This window comes from Ahaetulla prasina, chromosome 2 (assembly GCF_028640845.1).
Source record: "Ahaetulla prasina isolate Xishuangbanna chromosome 2, ASM2864084v1, whole genome shotgun sequence".
Lineage (NCBI taxonomy): Eukaryota > Metazoa > Chordata > Lepidosauria > Squamata > Colubridae > Ahaetulla > Ahaetulla prasina.
The window spans coordinates 241,874,819-241,884,084 of record NC_080540.1 but is presented as its reverse complement, the minus strand read 5'-3'; positions in this window follow the sequence as shown (position 1 = coordinate 241,884,084).

The window sequence follows — 9,266 nt, the reverse complement described above, 5'->3', positions numbered from 1 at the left end:
TCTGACATGAACTGTACTACCGGTAGTATCACTTTCATTTCTTTATGGATTCAATTACATGCTGGAATAAGGCTTAAGATAAATAAGTGTAGTGCTTTTAGGGTGAGCTAGGCTTAATGTTAAATATCACTGAGGTTAAATTTATTGCAAAAATTAGTGCTATGATGCATATTTATGGCTAGTGCTGGGTTTAAGTTACAGTTGAGGCTGATGTTGTTACTAATGGAGCTGTGGCTGGGATAAGGGTTAAGGTGAGAGGGCTCAGATTTATATCATCATGAAAACCATCTCAGCACACATAAGAGGCAATGCAAAAGCCTTTTTACATGTAGATATAAACATCTGTAAAGGACGCAGTGGCTTAGTGGCTAAGACACTGAGCTTGTTGATCGAAAGGTTGGCAGTTCAGCGGTTCGAATCCCTAGTGCTGCATAATAGGGTGAGCTCCTGTTACTTGTCCCAGTTTCTGCCAACCTAGCAGTTCGAAAGCACGTAAAAAATGCAAGTAGAAAAATAGGGACCACATTTGGTGGGAAGGTAACAGCGTTCGGTGTGCCTTTGGCTTTTGTCATGCCGGCCACATGACCACGGAGACATTTTCAGACAGCGCTGGCTCTTCGGCTTTGAAACGGAGATAAGCACTGCCCCCTAGAGTTGGGAACGACTAGCACATATGTGCGAGGGGAACCTTTACCTTTATCTTTTTTTAACATCGGTAATGATTGTAACACGAAGAATGTAAAAGACATTAGAGGATGATATTAAATAAAAATGTATTGAATAAAACTATTTTGTGAGAAGCAAAGTTTTGGGTTGGTTTGGTCTTTTTATATTCCTCTTTCACCATGATCTGACAAAAATTTTCCTTAACTAGAATACTTACATTAGTTTTTATATTGTGAGGTAAAGACAGCTTTGTTTGTTACCCTTGGCATCAATTTAGATTTGTTTCTTTTCACTGATAAGCAGAACTGTTCACATATATATGGTATATATTTTTAAATGCTATTAATATCCTTGTAGGGAGTAATGTGGAAAATCTTTTTCAGAAAAGAAATTTGTACAATTGTAGAATTACAACTTCTAGGTATTTCAGCTTTAAAATGGTACCGCACTAAATTTCCATTAACTCCATTGCTTTCCTCTGCAACACTATCAATTTCATAGCATATGGTATACTATTGAATCTGAATTATAAAGAAAATTCCAAGTTATATAGTCAATGGAGATTACTCTCATTTTGATATACATAGAACCATCTCCTTTGGGTGCATATTTATCCTCAGGTGTTAATTCCGCATGATCCAGTAGTATTTACTAAGTAAACATCCCTGGCTAATTCCTTGATAATAAATACTTAATAGAGCTTTTTTTTTTAATAGAGCTTTTTTTTTAACTTAATAGAGCTTTTTTTTGAGCATTCAGTTATAGAATAACAAACTTTATCATCAAAGTCACTCATTTCCTCTTAAATAACATTACTCAATTTCCTCTTCATTTAGCTGTGTTTGATTTTAATTCCCATTATTACCCATCCCAAAGATCATGCTGGTAGGAATTCCAGTAAATGAAGTCCAAAACTTCTAAAGTACCAACTGAGGATGGCTGCCCTATAGCATGGAAAATGAGTCTATTCCAGTTTTTCCTGTGTCATACAGAAATATAGCTCTGTAACTCCAGTATGTCAAGATCTGACCTGGCTACATAAGCTATTATTGATTCCCTAATCTATTGAACCTTAATTTAATTACACATAGACTATGCTACTGCAAAAAAGTTTCCAGTTGCCAGGAGACATGCTAGGGAGGGGGGGAAATTGATTTTCTCAGGTTGAAAATATAAATACTATATTTGACCATTAGATGGCAGAAGAGGCATATTCTTTCTTAACAACAAATCCCAGGAATATAATGATTTAGGGTGTTACAGCCTGAAAGGAATCACTTTTTAATAAACCTTTAATAAACCTTTAATAAACCACCTTTCCTAAAATGTTAAATGAACACCCAAAAGTTTAAATGTAAAACAGCCAGATTCACTTTTACTCCATTCCTAGAAAAGCTTTGGTTTTATTTTCATGTTATTCAATCTATAAAGTTCTAAGTGAAACATTCTATCTTATTCTAATAAAGGAATCACCACACTTGCGCGAAGTATTTCACTGATATATAGCACAATCTTATCCAATTTTGTCTACTGATATATTATGGTGTGTGTATCTCACTTTTCACGTAGGAGCTCAAGAAGGTAAACTTGAGGATTTCATCCCATGTTAGTTTCATAATAACAACCCTGTTGGGAGAAATATCCATCTGGGTTCAGTTCCAAGTGGGAAGATAGACACTGGAAACATGGAGACTGCTTGGAAAGATGGTTTAATGGTGGACAAGACCACATGGTTTGAGATCTTGGGCCAAAAAAAGCACATGGTTGAGAGAGGGAGAAAGATTTATGCCCCCTGTTGGGCTTTGAACTAGCTTCCTATTCCTGTGGCAAGAAATATATCCTGATTGGTTGTCAGATTCCCATGGGGCCATGTCGGTTGTCTTGAGTTCCATGCTTGGTTGAATCTTGCTGGGTGAGGTCATCTTCCCAGGTGCCATGTGGTAAGGTGGGTAGAGGGCAGGGGTGAAATTCAGCAGATTCTGACAGGTTCTGGAGAACCAGTAGCGGAAATTTTGAGTAGTTCAGAGAACCGGCAAATACCACCTCTGGCTGGCCCCAGAGTGGAGTGGGAATGGAGATTTTGCAGTATCTTTCCCCTGCCATGCCCACCAAGTCACACCCACAGAACCAGTAGAGAAAAATTTTGAATTTCACCCCTGGTAGAAGGCTTATCCTATTATGTCCTGAGAGTGAAAGTCTTTTGTGTTGTAGATAAGCTGGCCCAGCCTTTCTGGGGCTATTAGCAAAGGTGGGGACTGTTTCCAAGAACATGTTTCTCCTTTTCTCATCTAGGGAAGTATAATATTCTGCCTTTTTAATATTTCCTAGAATATTTCATTCTTTTAGGAGAGGGGTGGGTGCTAACTTTCTACACCCGTATGAAGTGGTTGGGCTGTAAGATAATACGTCTGTAAACTCTTTAGTTAAGTTGAACCTGAAGCTGGATTTCCTAGTCCTGTTGATGTGTTGTCTAAACATGACTATGTAAAGATTGGAAATAGAGTAAGTAGTTGGGAATGGCTAACCTCAGTACCTTAAACATAGCACCAAGAGCTTAAATTGGCTTTCACTTTAACAAAACTCTTCAATGAGAGGAAAAATGAGGGTCCAGAATAAAATGTAACATAAAGTTCTGGACTAAGCATTGGAGCTCCTGATCTGACAGAAATAAGCTAACCAAAAACAGTCAGTTCATAATGTTGGCTGAGTTGTACACAAGGAAAACCCTTTTTTTTTAAAAAAAAATTGTGGTTCTACAAATGCTTCGTAGAGCATATTTACTTACGAATAAACATGCACAAGGTTGTACCCATATGCCTTAAAACACTGTCCTGTTAAATGAATCAAGTATTTAAACTTTCCCCTGCCCATTAAAGCTTTTTTCAAGTTGTACAGATTCATTCTCCAAATGTTGAAGTCACAGACGTATTGCTAACTTCTGAATGTGCAGACAATTAAATGATTATGGCTCCCATTTGATGACTGCCAAAGATGCAACACAATATTCACAATCTGCTCACTATGTAGATCAAACACACTGGTGATAAGGTTCCCCGGAGTCTACTGAACCTTGTGTGACATCTCCTCAGCTAAATAAAAAGCTGTGAGTAATGTTCAGAGACTTCCATTTTAAAGGCCTAATGATGAATGGATTTTGAGTCAACAGCTGCACTAGCAGCTGTAAGTACTGGTAGGAGGCTGTCTTGGCATAAATATGTAAGTTATCTGTCTAAAACTAAGAAACAAAGAAAACACTTTAATATACTGTTTCTACAGTAAGACGAGGCATACATTTTGTGCTTTCATATCAGAACATTACTGTTAAGTTCGGGAAGTAACGAGGCTGGAGACCAGGGAAGTGACAACAGCTCTTTAATATAGGGTGAACCCAGCAACAGGCTGGGGCAAAAACCTCTCCTTTTATACAGTTCTGTTGAGGCTTCGCCCAATCAGCAACGTGCTGATTTCCCGCTCAAATATTTAAAGGCACAACTGTTAATACATAACACTCCTCCCCTCCCAGAAAACACTTGGTCTTATTTACATATTTATTCACATGTTATTTTTCGACGTAGTCACGCAAATAACCTGGGCGTCTCCTAGTTCTTTCTGACCTGCGCGGTTCAGTTCTGGGTGGTGTTTTGAGCTGGTCGGAGGGGCTGTTTTCTCCTCCCAGCTCTTTCTCTGGGCCATCGGGCTCTGGATTATTGGCCGACTCTTTTTCTTGGCCATCCGGCCTTGGATTAATTTTGGAATTTTCCTTGCTGTTTCCCTCGGGGACCTGATGGCGTCGCTGGAACTCTGGGACCTCAGCTAAGTCTTGCGCCTCCCCCGGGTCATTGTCGGCTGTGGATTCAAAGTGGTATTGGTCATTACCTGTCTCTGTTGGTTTGGTTTGGCCAGTTATTCGTTTCCTTAACTGATCTATGTGGCGCCGCCACATTCGGTTGTCTGGTAGCTCTACCACGTACGATTTTGGCCCTGTTACTTTTGTTACTTGTCCGGCGACCCAACTCGGGCCGTCCCCATAGTTTCGGGCCCACACCCGGTCGCCTATGCTCATTTCCCTTGTTTTTTCTAGCTCCCCCTTGTAACCCTCGGGTGTGTAATGGGGGTTCAAACGGTCAAGTGGGCACCGAGTTTTCGTCCCATTAGCAATTCGGCTGGGCTTTTCCGTGGCTGTGCTTGGGGTCCTGTGCTGGACGGCTAGGAAAAAGCCTATTTTGTTTGCCAGTCACCTGGCTTGAGCCTGGACAATGCCTCCTTAGCGCTCCGGACGGAACGCTCTGCAAGGCCATTCGACGCAGGGTGGAAAGGTGCAGAGAGGGCATGTCGGATGCCTTCCTCTGCCAGGTACTCTTCACACTGGGCTGCCGTGAATTGGGGCCCATTGTCGGACACCAGAGTGTCCGGCAACCCGTGAGTTGCGAATAGGTGGCGCAGGGTTGCGATTACTGCTTCGCTGTGGTGGACTTCATAAGTATGATCTCTAACCATTTGGAAAATGCGTCCACCACCACTAGGAACGTTTGGCCGTGGAAGGGGCCAGCAAAGTCAATGTGGATTCTTGACCAAGGCCCTTGGGGCTTTTCCCATTCTCTGACTGGGGCTGTTGGGGTAGCGGTCTGGACTCTTGGCAAGCTTGGCATTTCCCTACCCTCTCAGCAATCTCTGCGCCCATGAGTGGCCACCATACATAGCTTCTAGCTAACCCTTCATCCTTACGATGCCTGGGTGACCTCGTGGAGGAGGTCCAATACCTTGCCCCTTAACTTAACAGGAATTATTACACGATCACCCCATAACAGGCACCCCTTGAGCCGAGAGCTCATCACGCTTTAACAAATTCTTTGAACCGTTGCCCGGCGCAGCTGGCCACCTCTCTGTACCCAACCGAGTACAGTCCTTAACACAATGTCCCGGTATGATGCCCGAGCCACTTCCTTTGATGTGACTGGGCCAGAGTCCAACGAGTCAATAAGGAGGATGGGTGTCCCGGAGTGGGGTCTTCGGTCGCCCCTGGCAGTGGGCATCGGCTCAATGCGCCTGCATGCCCCACTTCTTTCCCGGTCGATGCTGCAGCTTGTATGAGTAAGCGGCTAAAATATAGTCCATCGAGTCAAGCGTGGCGAAAGTGCCACAGGCGTTGGCGGTCGCCAGCCAGTAATCCCAGTAACGGTCTGTGGTCAGTCACGATTTCAAAATTCCGCCCAAAGACATACTCATGGAATTTTTGACCCCTGATACAATGGCTAATGCTTCTTTGTCTAATTGGCTGTAGTTCCTCTCTGGGAGGACATCGTTCTAGAGTAGAACGCTATAGGGCTTCTGTGCCGTTTGAAGTCTATGGCTGAGTACAGCCCCACCCCATAAGGGGACGCATCGCAAACCAGCACTAGGGGTAGTGAGTCGTGATATTGGATGAGCAGGCTATCACTTGAGAGCAGGTTCTTTACTGCTTCAAAAGCCCTATTTTCTGACTTTCCCAAGACCAAACAGTATTTTTCCTAAGAGCCTATGCAGCGGTTCCAACGGTTGCTTTGTTCTTTAAAAGACCGCGTAAAATTAACCAATCCCAGGAATGCCTGCAGCTCTGCTTTGTTTTTGGGCGCTGGAGCCTTCCTAATTGCCTTAACTTTGCTCTCAGTAGGGTGAATTCCTTTCTTGTCTATCCGTAGCCCAAGAAATCGACCGATTCGACCCTATCTGACATTTATTTGTCTTGACTTTTAATCCGCTGTCCGGAAAATGCTCAAGACCTTTCTTAACCGCTCCCCAATTCCTCCATGTTTTCCCTGAAATTAGGACATCATCAAGTAGGGAACTACCCTGGGAGCCCTTGCAGTAGTCGTTCCATCAGGTTTTGGAACAGCCCTGGTGCCACACTAACCCCAAATTGCAATCGGTGCACTTGAATGCCCCCTGTGCGTCACAATCGCTTTGGGCTTCGCTGTGCGGGCGTCTACTGGCAGTTGTTGGTAGGCTTGGGCCAAGTCTAACTTTGCAAAGACTTGCCCTTGCCCCAAAGAGTGCAATAAATGTTGCACCACGGAACCGGCACGCTTTTCTGTAAGGCTTTGTTAAGCGTCGCCTTGTAGTCAGCGCAAATTCTAATTGACCCGTCCGATTTGATGGGGTGACGATTGGCGTCTCCCACTTTGCGTGATCGACTGGCACCAAAACCCCTGATTTATGAGCTTGTCCAGCTCCTTATCAATTTTTGGTTTTAGGGCAAAGGGACTCTCCTCGCCTTAAGCCTAATGGGGCTACCTGGGGTCTAAGTTGAAGGAAATAGGGGTCCCTTGTACTTGCCCAGGCAGTCCTTGAAGACATCTTCGAACTCGTTAAAGAGAATGTCTTTCAAATTGCAGTCACTTCTGTAGATGCCAGTCACCCCATGCCCAGGGCACGAAACCAGTCTAGTCCCAACAGACTGGGCAGAGTTCCTTCGACGATCGTGATGGGCAGGGTCTTTTGTGAGGGCTGCATCGACTCGGACGGAGGTGGTCCTCTAACAGGGATGCGATTCCCTGGTAGTCGTGGCACTGTAGCCGCTTGTGCTTGCAGATGGCGCCGCGACGGACGGCAGCGACTTCGCCAGGGTGTCCCAGGACATGATGGTGATCGCTGATCCCGTGTCCACTTCAAGCCTGCACCGTACTCCCTCGATCTTGGGCTTTGTGAAAATCTTCTTCCACTTTGGTTGAGGCGCGCCTATAATGACAGTCGTTTGGTTAGACTCGCCTTTTTGTTTGAACCAATCGCGGGCCGCCTTTCCGGTTCCGCTTTGATTGGCCGATTTGAATTTTCGGCGGAAGGTTGGGCCGCCTGCAAACCTGAGCTATGTCCTTTCTTCCCACACCGCCGCATCTTTTAAACCTGCAGCGTTGGCGCTGATGTTGCCTCCGCAGCTTCCGCACTCGCCACGGTCCTTGTGTCGCTCGGTCCGGCAGACCCTTCCTCATCCTCGCCTCACCTTCGGATTCGGACTGAATCTCCTCCTGGTGTACTGGCGTTGGCTTTGCGCCGCCTTGGATTGAAGAGGCTTTGCAGAGTCTCTGCTGCTTTAGTAGACATTTCGTGTGCTCTGGCCTCGCCCAGAGCGGTGGCTAGTGTCAGGTTGCTCCTGGCTAGCAGTCGCCAGAGGCGGATGTCCTTGACCCCTCGGATGAGTTGCTCGAGTAGCACTCGCCTAAGTCTCGGTATCCGCAGTCCTTGGACGCCTTCAAAGCGCCATGTAGTCACCGATGGACTCGCCCTCCATCTGTCTACGTCCGAATTCAAACCGCTGCACGTATTTGGACGGCGTCGGTGCGAAATGGTTCTTCAGCAAAGTCTGCAGAGTCGGCCACGATACCGATTGTATCGGCGTTGGCTCTGCCAGGGCTTCCGCAATCTCGATTACCTCTGGCCCGCAAAGGCTTAGGAAGGAAGCCCGCTTGCGGGTATCAGGGATCCCTGTAGTTCGTTGGCTTCTAGAAAGCTTTCAAACGGGTCATATATGTTCCCATTTCTCCTTGCCGGGTTGTACGGTGCGGGTGGCGTGTTTGCCATTTCCGCGTTTCTGCCCTGAGGTTGCTGGGTTCGGGACTAGCGTGCTTCAGCTCGGTTCTGGTTCTCCTTAGCCTCGAGATCCCACCTTCGTCGCCAATGTTAAGTTCGGGAAGTAACGAGGCTGGAGACCAGGGAAGTGACAACAGCTCTTTAATATAGGGTGAACCCAGCAACAGGCTGGGGCAAAAACCTCTCCTTTTATACAGTTCTGCTGGAGGCTTCGTCCAATCAGCAACGTGCTGATTTCCCGCTCAAATATTTAAAGGCACAACTGTTAATACATAACAATTACATTCATCAAAACATCATTCAAGAATATTAAATGTCTCCACACCGCGTGTAAACTGAGAATTTGATATCAAAGAGATAACCAAAAAATGAAATTTTATGCATTGTAAATAATTATTTGTAGCTATCCAAAAGATGTTAATCAGATAAACTCCTTCTAGAGAAAAATGCTTTCTTTTCTTTTCTTTTCTTTTCTTTTCTTTTCTTTTCTTTTCTTTTCTTTTCTTTTCTTTTCTGAATCATTTGGAAATTTTCTGGCACATTTCCAGTAAGGCTAATTGGATTCAGAGTAGATTTAGATTGCATTAAAGGCTCTTCTCAAATTTGCTGGGAAGAAAAAACATGCAAATGTGTGCCTCATATTTGGGAATTATAAATTCCAGCTGTTATGGTTACATTTTTATATTATTTATCTACAGTATTGTCTTTATCTATACCAGGCGTAGTCAACCTTTTTATACCTACCGCCCACTTTTGTATCTCTGGTAAAAGTAAAATTTTCTAACCACCCGCCAATTCCACAGCAATGCGCCGTGTATCGTTGTCTGCGCATGCCTCTCGCGCATCGTGGATTGGGTTGGGGGGGCGCCAGCTACCAGCTCTGCTTGTCTGTTACAGCTGGGTGGTCTGGGGGGAGATGCGTGAGCTATTCTGGGATGAGGCTCTTTCGTCTGCGGTCGCACTATAGCGCCATTTAGTTTCACTTACGTAACGCGAACTAAACTGATGCGCGGGTGATACAAATAGTATATTTTCAG